The 15,241-nt window shown below is 36.6% G+C and overlaps 1 long non-coding RNA gene across 1 annotated transcript; it reads right to left on the reverse strand.

Moving 5' to 3' along the window:
* Window positions 1-416: 416 nt before the first annotated feature.
* Window positions 417-13,487, reverse strand: LOC140160327 (uncharacterized). Its single transcript, XR_011859954.1, has 3 exons — window positions 13,438-13,487; window positions 4,140-4,206; window positions 417-935 (listed from the first exon to the last, which is right to left on the reverse strand). It is a non-coding gene; the product is annotated as an uncharacterized lncRNA (long non-coding RNA).
* Window positions 13,488-15,241: the final 1,754 nt, after the last annotated feature.

The raw sequence follows: 15,241 nt of genomic DNA on the forward strand, positions 1-15,241 counted from the left end.
ACAAGACAAGACAAATACACAGTACAAACAATAAACACAAACGGGACACCGGTCGCCGACAGTACTGTCTAGGAGGTACACAATAGCAATTGTACTGTACAATTGTTCCGAATTGTACAGTACAACTGGTCGGACAGGAATCTCTCTAACTGGGCTAGCCCAGTAGGAGAGGGTAACGGGACACCGGTCGCCGACAGTATTGTCTAGGAGGTACACAATAGCAATTGTACGGGGCAGTACACTTGGTCGGACAGGAATCTCTCTAACTGGGGCTAGGCCAGTAGGAGAGGGTAACAGGACACCGGTCGCCGACAGTATTGTCTAGGAGGTACACAATAGCAATTGTACTGTATAATTGTTCAATTGTACAGTACAACTGGTCGGACAGGATTGATAAAATCTCTCTAACTGGGGGCTAGGCCAGTAGGAGAGGGTATGATTTCCGGAGAGTGTCAGAAGTCGAAGACGATAACACTGTAGGCCTACTGCCAAGGCATACAGTGACAATTGTACAGTACAATTGAATGGAAAAAGAATGCCAATAGAATGGAATAGAATGGAATGACAGATACAATCAAACATAGTACGTTCACAAGCGCAACAAACTCTTTCAGCTAAGATAGACACAGGACATTAGCACCAAGACACACACAACACTAGACAAGACCCAGGAACATTGATGCATATAATTTAAGCTCATTCAAAAAGCATGTTTTTTCACTTTCTCGATTTTGACTACAAAATACCCAATTACTCACCATCTGTGCTGCTCAATATTTACATATGTGATTGGAACCCTTCATCATTAATCTGCCATTTTACAACCACTGTTCTTGGTCACCACCTGTTATAGTTATTATCATTTACCATTACCATCCATTCCATGAATGATATTTTCAACTGCAAGTATCAATCTTCTGTCTTCTACTTCCATGCTGTAATGTATAATAAAAGAAAAGAAAAGTTAGAAAATATCAAATCATTTCTAGTAAATTATTGGATGCATCTTGAACATGATAAAATTTAAAAAAAACTGGGGGGGTGGGGTAATGCATCCCCTTAACCCCTCCCACACTTGATGGTGCGGCACTGGACAAAATGGCACTTTTTCCATGTTACTCTATGTACAAAATGAGTATGATAATACAGGGTGGTGTTTTTGTGTGGTACTCCAGCTCTCTGAAAAGAGCAAAAACATGTGCTAGATAGCTGTTACATTTTAGGTTGCTAGCATGTTAGATTGGGTCATGTCAGATGATGCTAATAAATGTATACATTATGTTTTGCTAGATATGGACTAAAGAAAAAAGCTACAATTTAGCTAAAGCTTTATTTTGATTGTTTTTTTAAGGCATCGGATAGCAATGTTTGCACCATATTTTTTGTGGGGCACAATAGCACATCAGACATATCAAATAGCATCATTCAAAATATGAGGAATGTCCTGATGATATCAAATAATTTTGATTTTTTTGAAATTTTCGATATAATACAAATTTTATGGTAAACTTTATAAATCTAATAATTTGTACTTGAAGTGTATATGTATAGCTGTATCAATTGAAAATTTTGACCTTTCATATTGAAAATATACATTATTTCCCAAAAGACCTAAATTTTGTTGGTGTTTTTTTTTTTGGGGGGGGGGAATATATATCTTCAATACAAATTATCAAAATTTTCATATGTTGGACAGCTTTTCATCCCAGCTATACATACACTTTAAGTACATATCATTAGATTAATACTTCGCGGACTGTTAAATTTCAAAAATATAATTTTTTTATAATTTGCCATAAAATGTGTATTAGGCCTAGTGCGAATCTCAAAAATTAAAATTATTTGATATCAGAAAGATGTTCCTCGTATTCAAAATGCAATTTGATATACCTGATGTGCTCTCAGGTACCACAAAAATATGTGAAAACATTGCTATCGGAATGCTACATTGATTCTCATGAAATGACCACAAATTAATGTTGTTTAATGACCTTTATAGCATGAAACAAATTAGGTTAGGTGATGTGGTAGAAATGGATGGGTCCAATGGGGGGCGGTACTCCCACTTTGGAGGTGACGATATGTATGGCTGTTAAGACCCCCCTTTTCAGCGTTGCTAGCGCTGTCACCCAAAGACCCCATATTTGTTTACAAACACATGCTCTGTCACCCGAAGACCCCTACTTCTCCATTATTTTGATCTGTCACCTGAAGACATGTTTGTTTTTTTCAATTTGAACAGTAACTTTCATTTATCACAGATTTTGTTACTTATTTTGAAAGAAATTTGAAGCCATTTTAGAACTAGAAATTAAATGTTCGAGCTTTCTGTGGCACTGTTTCGGCTCTCACTCAAAGGTTCCATTTAAATAAAAGGTCATGTTCTCACCCAATGACCTCATATTTTTTACATTTTGCTCTCACAGAATGCCCTTTACTGTGAAAGTGCCAGCCCTACACCTATATCCATATCTATTTCATATTGAAGTGCCCCCGCCCGGGTACAATCATTTTGATACAGATTGCAAAAAATGACCTCTGAATAATCACAAGATATTTCTGCCTGTCAAAGAATCCTGGGCGTAGCCATGATTTTAGTAAAGCAAAATGTTCGTCCCCATTTGTCAATTTTTGTCCCATTTTTAGTGATTTTAAGGACATTTTACTTTTTGCCATCCCCATTTTATCCCTTTTTTTCAGTGGGGCAGTTTGCCTCCCCACCCTGGCTACGCCCCTGCTGGGCCTTGAGCTCGTGCCAAATTTTTGGGAACCCAATTTGCAAATCTTATTAGTCTAGATTGGCCGTATAAAAACAAGCAAAGTGCGAAATATTTACTTTTATAATAAACTAGAGCGATAACAGCACCATAGCTGAACCATGTGGCTTCAGCAGTATATTGTGGTAGGCCTATACCACTGTCACCCGGAGTCTGTAATGGACATAATCTTGAAATGCTACGAAGGTATGACCGGCCGAGTGGTGTTAATGAAAGAAGAAAAGTAAAGAATATAAAATAAACTAGAGCAACTGTGCCCTTTGCAAGGGCACGAGGTAAGTTAGGCGGATGACTGTGACGATCTGATCAAGCAGCAATACTGTGCTGGATAGTATTAATTTGAATAGGACTGTTTCATTAATTGCCGTTTTAATATACCTTGATCGTGGAAAGCTGGCATTTTGAAACCTTGAATTTTGACCTCTGTATGACCCCCTTAATGACCTTAAATGAATTTTAAAATATTTGAAACATGTTAAGAATGTATAAAGATCATTGCATTTAAATTTCAGCTCAATTGAAACATTTTGAAAACTTGACTTTTGACCCCTTTATTGCCCCTTAATGACCTTAAATGAATTTTAAAATATTTTCAACATGTTTAGAATGTCATAAGGATCATTGCGTGTAAATTTCAGCTCAATTGGAGCATTTTGAAAAACTTGACATTTCCCCCCTTTATGACCCCTTAATGACCTTAAATAAATTTTAAAATGTTTTACACATGTATAGAATGTCATAAGGATCATTGCATTTAAATTTACATTTGTAAGCTCAACTTCGGAGCATTTTCGATTAACATGACCTTTTTTGACCCCTATGACCTCTGACGTTTGGAAATATTTTTATTATATTCATTATGTTTTCTTCTTTCATATGACACCACTCATGGGGTCATACCTTCGTGGTATTTAGAGATATGTCCATTTCAGACCAAAAGGTTAGTTAGGGACTTAGTACATGTAGTAACCTAGGGACCTAGTAACCTAGTAACATAGATAGTTATAGGCTGATACCAATTCATGGTTCAGCAAAAATATCTCGCTAATATGCTATCCTGTAGGACCTGTGCGATTTCTCAAAGTCAGCAAAATTCACTCGAAGCGGACTTTTACATAATATTTTGCCTGCTTTTTGGCACTTGTTATATTTGTGTCTTTAAGAGTGTCACAAAATGTGAACCATTATAACATAAAATAAAACATAACATCAATTTTGAAATTGATTTTGAACCCATAAAAATGATGAAGGTGAATACAATTTTAGACTATATAATGCTATAGGAGCCTGAATGGCCCTTGAAATGGTTGATTTATTTCAAACTCACTGAGAGAATCTTATAAAATGCTTCAAAGTACTTACCTTTGTATGCATTTGCCTTCTTCTGTCTATGCTCAGTATGCTGCTCAGGTATGCATCATGAAAATAACTATAAGAAAGAAGATACAGACAATTAATTTACATGGTCAAACAGCAAAGTATTTGATGAAATAGAATTACTATTATGACAAAGCATCAAATGCCTTCCTGTAAGGGTACTCAATCTCAATTTGGTACACTGCGGTTTGCAGTGCAAATTGCCACTTTTATGGCAAAATAGGGGCTTCAACTCAGAAATTTTCAGTGATATATCAAACTGCAGGATTTGTAGTGTGATCAGTAAAAATTTAGCAAGATTGGCAGTGATCAGTTAAAATTTAGTATAATTTTATTCAATTTAAAGCTGTTTTCACTACCATATTTTAGCAGATTGATCAGAATTTGATCCAAAATTTCCTGTGTTTTGTCCAAATTACCTGTGTTTTGTCCAAATATTATGCACTTTATTATTCAGAGCAAAAATTAAGGTTGCAGTCCATTTTCTTTTGAAGTTATTGCTACATTAATATTCGACATTTTTTAGTAACTAGAGCGATAACCGCACCATAGCTGAACCATGTGGCTTCGGCAGTATGTGGTAGGCCTATACCACTGTCACCCGGAGTCTGTAATTGACATAATCTCTAAATGCTACGAAGGTATGCACGAGGTAAGTTAGGCGGATGATTGTGACGATCTGATCAAGCAGCAATACTGTGCTGGATAGTATTAATTTTAATAAGACTGTTTCATTAATTGCCGTTTTAATATACCTTGATCGTGGGAAGCTGGCATTTTGAAAACTTGACTTTTGACCTTGTATGACCCCCTTAATGACCTTAAATGAATTTTAAAATATTTAAAACATGTTAAGAATGTATAAGGATCATTGCATTTAAATTTCAGCTCAATTGAAGCATTTTGAAAACTTGACCTTTGACCCTTTTATTGCCCCTTAATGACCTTAAATGCATTTTAAAATATATTTTAAATGTTTAGAATGTCATAAGGATCATTGCATTTAAATTTCAGCTCAATTGGAACTTTTGAAATGTGACCTTGGACCCCTTAATGACCTTAAATACATTTTAAAATATTTTTGCTGAACCATGAAATGGTATCAGCCTATGAATGAATGTTACTTACTACTGTCTGTTCAATTAGCTTAAATTTGGTCAAAGTCATCAAAGAAAAGTGTTAGCACAGCCTTAGACCCAATGTGATTTTAATTTTTCAAATTCCAAAGTTCAATTTAAAACCCCATTTCTTTTCAATTTTGCCTCATTTTAGGCAGTTACTTGGGTCCACCAAAAGGGTTCGCGACCTTTTCACAAATCGAGTGGGACGGTCCATTCTCAACTTAGGGTATAGACCCTATCCAATTTAGCAAAACAATCTGCCCACCAATCTGTCCTGCCATTTCAATTGTTATACTGTTCCGGTTATTGGATAGGGTCTATAAGTGATGCCCGAGGTGATGATGGTCCAGCGGTTTTGTTGCCCGAAATTATATGCGCGATTACGTTTTATGCATAACATTAGGCCTATGCTGAGCATTTTCCCCTAAACAATGACATTAGAATTATGGATTTCGTTCTTATTTCAATTGGTTTACAATGTAAATTGAGTTTTGTTTAATACCATCATTCCTTTCCCAAGAATATCAGCAGCATTCGCTTGACATTTTCAGATACAGTGACTTAACAAGAATTGTTTTCTGTAACCTGATTGTTTTAAACAATATTTTCTTTTGTTTCCAAATGTCCTTCGCATAGTTTGTATTCAACAAACAAAATGAAATAACAAATTGAAAATAAAATGTAGTTTATAATAGGCATAGGCTTACACCTTCAAAGACCCATTCACAAAATAAATAAATAAATAAATAAATAAATAAATAAATAAATAAATAAAGACATTTTTATAATCACGTAATGTTTTAACAGTGGGGTTTCAACACAAATTATTTTTGCTGAACCATGAAATGGTATCAGCCTATATTAGTGTATGTCCCTTACTTACTTACTTACCAACCATTTGGTCTAAAATGGACATATCTTTAAATGCCACGAAGGTGTAACCCCCCGAGTGGTGTCAAATGGAAGAGAAAACATTAAAGAATATAATAAAGAAACACAGGGGGTGCTACTGCTAATAGTTTTAAAGTTGTGGTCCAATTTTATTCAGAAGTCGCCCAATTGGGCTACTAAATCACAGGTTTGCACTGGGAGACAGCTTGTCTGCTATTTTGATAACAAGCATATTGTTTCCAAGAAAGTGAAGTAAATATTGTGAAATTCCCAAAGTATTATTAAAACAGTATCTTAACCGCAGTATGGACCAAACTGGACGTGTCTAAGATCGCCCACTACAACCCATTTTGTGGTTAGTATTTTAGATCACAGGAATTTACAGTGTCCCATGATGCATTTATGAAAATACACACTAAGGGTATGTGGTAAATGCTATAGTTGCCTCTGATTGCGCAATAATGGTGAATACTTGTGTGGTGGGGGTTTGGTGGTCAAATGTTATTCCTTCCCATGATGCATTTCTGAAAATCAATAGTAGGGGAAGGTGGGGCATAACGGACCCCCGGGGCAAAACGGAACCACCTGGAAAAATAGGCCTTGGCAATACTGCCGTCTATGCAAATTATATTGAGGAACACAAGTATGGCTACGAGGATTTACAACAAAAATTTTATCTGAAACAATCCACTGACATTCGAGCAAGATCGAGTCAAAAAATTACTACCCGTCTGGTGTAAGATATGTAGATGTTTAATGCGCTGAAATTTTACTTCATTAATATCGGATTCCCAAATAATTGTGTATATTGTAAACACGAAGGTACTAGCAATGAGCTGTATTAAGTGCATGGCCTATATGCTACGATGTATTATGCATGCAACCAATTTCTAAAAAATCGGGTATGGGGCAAAACGGAACCCTAGGTGCGGGGCATAACGGAACAGGGTTCCGTTTTGCCCCGGGCGTTTTGTCCCACAGATGGGTTCCGTTTTGCCCCAATTGGACATAACTTGTCTTCACTCAAGGAAATGTAGGCGTTATCTAGGGCCTACTCGAACATAGTAAACACTTCGCTGAAACATAGACATATAACTAGACCTACAGATAGAATTAATGATTAAAAGTTAACCACTTACTCCACAGAGATGGTAGGCCTACTGAATATTTCTTTCTAATCAAATATTGGTCATACATATTATAGGCCCACTAGGCCTATAAGAAGTTAACCACTCACTCCACAGAGATGGTAGGCCCACTTAATATTGTAACTGAATATAGGCCTACATATAACTAGGACTAGGGCCTATCGATGGAACAACTAATATAAGTTTGCACCCAGGGTGCCGTTTTGCCCCATAGGGGTTCCGTTTTGCCCCGATAGTGGGGCAAAACGGATTTTTTTTTTTTTTTTTTATTTTTTCATTTTTATAAAAATTGTAAGATTCAAGTTATATTGGTTAATGGTATATTAAAGGTAAATACAAACTTCAACTGAATATATAATTTTTACAGTCATATTACTTATGGTGACGTCACAGACCATCCTCAAAGTTAAGTGTTCCGTTATGCCCCACCTTCCCTACATACATACACACTAAGGCTAGGGGAAGGTGGGGCATAACGGACCCCCGGGGCAAAACGGAACCACCTGGAAAAATAGGTCTTCGCAATACTGCCGTCTATGCAAATTATATTGAGGAACACAAGTATGGCTACGAGGATTTACAACAAAATTTTTATCTGAAACAATCCACTGACATACGAGCAAGATCGAGTCAAAGAATTAATACCCGTCTGGTGTAAGATATGTAGATGTTTAATGCGCTGAAATTTTACTTCATTAATATCGGATTCCCAAATAATTGTGTATATTGTAAACACGAAGGTACTAGCCATGAGCTGTATTAAGTGCATGGCCTATATGCTACGATGTATTATGCATGCAACCTATTTCTAAAAAATCGGGTATGGGGCAAAACGGAACCCTAGGTGTGGGGCATAACGGAACAGGGTTCCGTTTTGCCCCGGGCGTTTTGTCCCACAGATGGGTTCCGTTTTGCCCCAATTGGACATAACTTGTCTTCACTCCAGGAAATGTAGGCGTTATCTAGGGGCCTACTCGAACATGGTAAACACTTCGCTGAAACATAGACATATAACTAGACCTACAGATAGAATTAATGATTAAAAGTTAACCACTTACTCCACAGAGATGGTAGGCCTACTGAATATTTCTTTCTGATCAAATATTGGTCAAACATATTATAGGCCTACTAGGCCTATAAAAAGTTAACCACTCACTCCACAGAGATGGTAGGCCCACTTAATATTGTAACTGAATATAGGCATACATATAACTAGGCCTAGGGCCTACCGATGGAACAACTGATATAAGTTTACACCCAGGGTGCCGTTTTGCCCCATAGGGGGGTTCCGTTTTGCCCCGATAGTGGGGCAAAACGGGTTTTTTTTGTTGAAAATATTTCTTCATTTTTATAAAAAATTGTAAGATTCAAGTTATATTGGTTAATGGTATATTAAAGGTAAATACAAACTTCAACTGAACATATAATTTTTTCAGTCATATTACTTATGGTGACGTCACAGAGCATCCTCAAAGTTAAGTGTTCCGTTATGCCCCACCTTCCCCTACAAGGTAAATGCTATATAGTTGCTACCAACATTTTGAAATATGTCCGATTGAGCTACAACTTAGTACAAATAATGCTTGATATAAGGGATCATGAAACATCATCTGAGGTCATCCAAGGTCAAAGTTTAAAACTGCTCCGATGAGGCTGTAACTCTGGAAAAACAATCCATGGCACTTGGAGAGCATGAAACAGCAACGGTCATCTGAGGTCAAAGGTCAGGTCAAATTTAAAGTCGCTCCGATGTGCCTGTAACTGGGGGAAAACAATCCGCGGCATTTGGAGAGTATGAAACTGCAAAGGTCATCTGAGGTCAAAGGTCAGGTCAAAATTCAAGTTGCTCCGATTGGGCTGTAACTCAGGGAAAATGATCCCTGACACTTAGCGAGTATGAAACTGCAAAGGTCATCCAAGGTCAAAGGTCAGGTCAAATTTAAAATTGATCTGATCATGCTGTAACTCAGGAAAACAATCCCTGACACTTCCACAAGTATAAAACTGCAAAGGTCATCTGAGGTGAAAGGTCAGGTCAGATTTGAAGTTGCTCCGATCGGCCTAGGCCTATACCACAATATGCTGTCGAAGTCACATGGTTCAGCTATGGTGCGGTAACCGCTCTAGTTATAGGCCTACTGGGAAATAATTATAGCCACTTAGCTGGACAATACTTCCTGATGCGGATGGTCGAACAAATACTATCTCAGCGCATCTAATTATTATGACATTCGTCCCCATATTGCACTAAATGGATTGCTTCAAAAAGTTTATGGTACCCGACGTTCTACGGCTTTTTGCTGAACCATGAAATGGTATCAGCCTATAAGTGTGAATGTTACTAGCTTACTTACTAGCTTACTTACTAGCTTACTTACTAGCTTACTAACTAACCATTTGGTATGAAATGGACATATCTCTAAATGCCACGAAGGTATGACCCCATGAGTGGTGTCATATGAAAGAGGAAAACATCTTCTTCTTGTGCGCGAGTGTTCTCCGAATTGCCTAGACTTTCGGCTTTGATTTAGTGGGATATTGATCGGGTACATATTGCCATTTTTCCATCGGACATTCGTTTTTCCAAAAATTGATGGTAACTAAGAGAATAACATAAAAAACTGCCGTGTTGCTATGCAAAATCGATCGCAGTGGCATTGTGGGTAATAAGGACAGTGTGAACCGCTTAATAATATTTCCATTAAAAAACCATACGCAGAGCAACATTGCCCCGTTTTCTGCCAACTGCGAGGTGGCGAAGAAATGATTTAGGCTATCTAGATGCACAACAGCGCATAATTTAATAATGATCTTACGAGCTTTTCGTCCCTACGCAGAGCTACGCGCCCCGTTTTCCGCCACTGCATCGAGGTTGGCAGCCAAGAAATTAAGGCTACGACGCGTGAATAAGGTCTTTGCGTCATCACTAAGTAACGTAGGAAACAGTGGTCTGGTAATCTAGAGTGGTGATAGTGCCTGCGTGGAGACCCGGGGTGCAGACAGTCAGTGTACAATTTCATTATTTATTCTAGGCCTATATGAATCGTCGAGATTGAGGAATATATACGGGAAATGCATTGCACTTTATTTGATTGAAAACGGTCAACAAATATGGTTAAAACCAAAACCGGGTTTATTTTCCCGGGCTTTTTTATTGTCAAAACTCAGTGGTAGCGCGTACAGTAACTAACTGGCAGCGCGTTGGTGTTAGTGCGTTGGCTTACAAGGGATGTGACTCGCACGCACGGGGCGCATACGCATAGGCCAACTTTCCGTGCCAGAGAAATAGAAAAGAAAAGAAAGTAGGACAAAACTGAAAAGGTAGGCCTACTTGGATGGGTTATGGGTACAGGGTTGTGGATTAGAGTAAATAAATAAATAAACAAATAAATAATTCATGAAAAAAGGAAGCTAAAATAATGAGAACATAATTAAATGCAAACGGGAAATCACACGCTAAGCAGAAAATATGAAAAATGGGAACAAAATAACTATGTAGAAAAAAGCCAAAGCTAAAAGAAAGGACAAACGTAAAAGGGTAGATTTATAAAATATCAAATAATAATAAATCAATAAATCAATAACATGGAAACGGAGAATAACAGCATATATTTATTGGAACAAAATAGATCTATGTAGAAGAAACTGAAAAGAAAGAAAGAATAAAATGAATAAAAAAGAAAAGAAAAAAAAAAAAAAAAGATACGGGTTATGGTTACAGTAACTAAAATGAAACGGGAGCAAAATAAAGAAGGAAAGAAAGAAACTAATCAGGAAACGTAAGAAAAAAAGCTAAAATTAGATTAAAATTAATCAGGAAATATAAGAAAATAGCAGCTAAAATAATGAGAACAGAATTAACATGGAAACGGGAAATCACAAGCTAAGCAGCATATAAAAAAGAAGCTAAAAGGAAATGCAAGAAAGGACAGATTTAGAAAATAATGGGAATGCGGTTAGGCCTAAATAAATAAATAACATGGAAACGGAAAATCGCAATCTAAATAGCAATTTTTTAAAATGGGAGCGAACTAGGCCCATGTAGAAGAAACTGAAAAGAAAGAAAGAAGCTGAATGAACTGCCAGAAGGGACAGGTTTAGAACAATAAAATTTACCTTTTCAATGATTCTACCTTTTCAGTAATTCCTCCCGTTTTAGTGATCGCTCCCATTTACTCATCTAGCGGGGACCCGCGCGCAGCGCGGGTATCCCGCTAGTAAAGAATATAATAAAAAATATTTCCAAACGTCGGAGGTCATCCAGGGGTCACAGGGGTCAAAAAAGGTCATTTTAACTGAAAATGCTCCGATTGAGCTTAAATTTAAATGCAATGATCCTTGTGACATTCTAAACATGTTCAAAACATTTAAAAATGTATTTAAGGTCATTAAGGGGTCATAAAGGGGTCAAAGGTCAAGGTTCTCAAAATGCTCCAATTGAGCTGAAATTTAAATGCAATGATCCTTATGACATTCTAAACATTTAAAAAATATTTTAAAATTCATTTAAGGTCATTAAGGGGTCATAAAGGGGTCAAAGGTCAAGTTTTCCAAAATGCTCCAATTGAGCTGAAATTTAAACGCAATGATCCTTATGACATTCTAAACATGTTGAAAATATTTTTAATTCATTTAAGGTCATTAAGGGGCAATAAAGGGGTCATAAGTCAAGTTTTCAAAATGCCAGCTTCTCACGATCAAGGTATATTAAAACGGCAATTAATGAAACAGTCTTATTAAAATTAATACTATCCTGCACAGTATTGCTGCTTGATCAGATCGTCGCAGTCATCCGCCTAACTAATATGGTACCTCGTACCCTTGCAAAGCTGCACAGTATTGCTGCTTGATCAGATCGTCACAGTCATCCGCCTAACTTATGGTACCTCGTGCCCTTGCAAAGGGCACAGTTGCTCTAGTTCATTGTATATTCTTTACTTTTCCTCTTTCATTAACACCACTCGGGCGGTCATACCTTCGTAGCATTTCGAGATTATGTCCATTACAGACTCCGGGTGACAGTGGTATAGGCCTACCACAATATACTGCCGAAGCCACATGGTTCAGCTATGGTGCGGTTATCGCTCTAGTTATAAAAATATCGCGGGAAAAGACAAAATTGAAAAGAAATGGGGTTTCAAATTGAACTCTGGAATTTGAAAAGTATAAATCACGTTGGGTCTAAGGCTGTGCGAACACTTTTCTTTGATGACTTTGACCACAATGTTTTATTGCTGAACCATGAAATGGTCTCAGCCTATATGAGTGAATGTTACTAGCTTACTGGCTTACTATAGCTTACTAGCTAACTGACTAACCATTTGGTCTGAAATGGACATATCTCTAAATGCCACGAAGGTATGACCCCATGAGGGGTGTCATATGAAAGAGGAAAACATAAAGAATATAATAAAAATATTTTCAAACGTCAGAGGTCATCCAGGGGTCACAGGGGTCAAAAAATGTCATTTTAACCGAAAATGCTCCGATTGAGCTTAAATTTAAATGCAATGATCCTTATGACATTCTAAACATTTAAAAAATATCTTAAAATTCATTTAAGGTCATTAAGGGGTCATAAAGGGGTCAAAGGTCAAGTTTTTTAAACTGCTTCAATTGAGCTGAAATTTATATGCAATGATCCTTATGACATTCTAAACATTTAAAAAATATCTTAAAATTCATTTAAGGTCATTAAGGGGTCATAAAGGGGTCAAATGTCAAGTTTTTCAAAATGCTCTAATTGAGCTGAAATTTATGATGCAATGATCCTTATGACATTCTAAACATTTTAAAAACATTTTAATATTCATTTAAGGTCATTAAGGGGTCATAAAGGGGTCAAAGGTCAAGTTTTCCAAAATGCTCCGATTGAGCTGAAATTTAAACGCAATGATCCTTATGACATTCTAAACATGTTGAAAATATTTTAAAATTCATTTAAGGTCATTAAGGGCCATTACAGACTCCGGGTGACAGTGGTATAGGCCTACCACAAAATACTGTCGAAGCCACATGGTTCAGCTATGGTGCGGTTATCGCTCTAGTTATTGGTAGAAACTAGCATTGTAAAGATTAGAGGGGTCACCAACAGTAAACAAGTAGCTACAAGTAAACACGTACCTGAGGATTTTGTGATCAAACATTGCCAATATCATGAATATCTCATTCCTCTGTCTCATTCCTGTCTTCACGTTTTCTGCCAATCAGGTGTCTCTTCAGACTCTTCCTTGCATGTCGTACCGTACTAGCACCAAATTGTCATCTCTGTGTAAAAGAAGTGAAATATAAAAGATTTTATATCAAACTAGCTCAAACTGGAAGGATGTTGCTTGTCTTTATAGTTACTCGTATTCTTAGTAGATAACCCCCCACCCCCACAACTCAACACAAAAGTTGATAACCATGAGAGTTACCAAATAGCGCAGGAAATGTGTGGAAAATGTTTTCACCAGTAGCGAAATTTGACTGTGAAATCAGCAAAATAGGGGGTATTTAATTTGGATAAAAGGGGTACTTTGGGAAATACGGTAATTTTAATGTCAATATTTAGTGTCATAGAAAGGGGCGTTTGAAATTATGTTTGAAATTGTAGTCAATGAAAACCACAAATTTTGCATGAAAAACGGGGGTAAATTTGATGACAAATCATTGCAAAGGGGGTCTTTGAAAGATTTGGTAACTCTCACGGGTTACCAACGCCTGTGTTGAGTTGCGGGGGGGGTGTAGATATCAGCCACTGATCAAAACCATCAACGATGTGAACAAATCAATGATCCGATTAATCAGTTCAATAATAAACGTCTTTGACAGCCCTCTTGAGGTATCGAAGATTATCTTCCCATGCCCCTTTGAATACATGAAGTTTAGTGATCTCTCAAGTCAAAAAGTGTCTAAAAGTGCGATGCAAAGGAAGCAAGCAGGGCTGATATTCATAAAACCACGCTAGGCCTAGTTGACAGCTAAAATTGACTTTAGCAAGCTGCTAAGCCTAGCTGATTGCTAATTCTTATTCATAAAACCCAGTTAGAGTTAGCAACATTCTAAAATTTTGCCAAAACTTAGAGTTGATCTGGGGCAGCGCTAAGTCACTAGTTGACAACTAGTCTTAATGATTTTGAACTAAGTTTGACATGATTTATTGTTTTAATTTCATATTAACTGTTGTCAATTATGAAAATAATGTTCTCAGAATATTCTGTTTCTGAGGTCTTCAGTGTGTTTTACACATAAGAAACTGTCTTACAAACACACAACAAATTTAGGGTGAATGAATAAACATTGAAATAAGCCAGTATTGTTTAACCAAATTTGCACAAGAAAAATGATTATGATATAGCAAGTAATCTTTAGTTAAGCAGATATGTTCAATCGAAGCAATTCTGTTCAATTGTTTGATACGTAAAATATATATTTTGGAGACATGTTACCAATGTTCTCTTTGGTAAAGATGCATGACTTATTTTCAATAACAAATTATATGTCAATTTGATAAAGATAAATCATGCTTGGCTTTTGTCAGGACAACAAGCAAGATATATCATATGCTATTAAATTATCTAATATTATTTACACAGTGTTGCTCATGAAGCTAAATGAGCAGCGTTAAGTGGATGCATGTTGTTTTCTATTTGATGAAGCAATATAGTATGTATAGTATGTTTTTACAACAAACCAAGGACTTAACATGTATATGAACTTTACTTGTTCAGAGTATCTTTTTTAATTTAATTTGCCGTAACAACCTTGTAGGCCTATATAGCTTACAAAATACACATGTAATTTTATTAACGAAATCTCAATGAAGACCATCAGCAATGAGTCATTACATTTTGATCATTTTGACTGTGGTTCAGAGCTCAAGTATAATAGACATGTATTATATAAGCCTATTGTATTAGATGTTACACAACTGTTGAAGGCCATA

Source organism: Amphiura filiformis, chromosome 9, assembly GCF_039555335.1.
Source record: "Amphiura filiformis chromosome 9, Afil_fr2py, whole genome shotgun sequence".
Classification (NCBI taxonomy): domain Eukaryota; kingdom Metazoa; phylum Echinodermata; class Ophiuroidea; order Amphilepidida; family Amphiuridae; genus Amphiura; species Amphiura filiformis.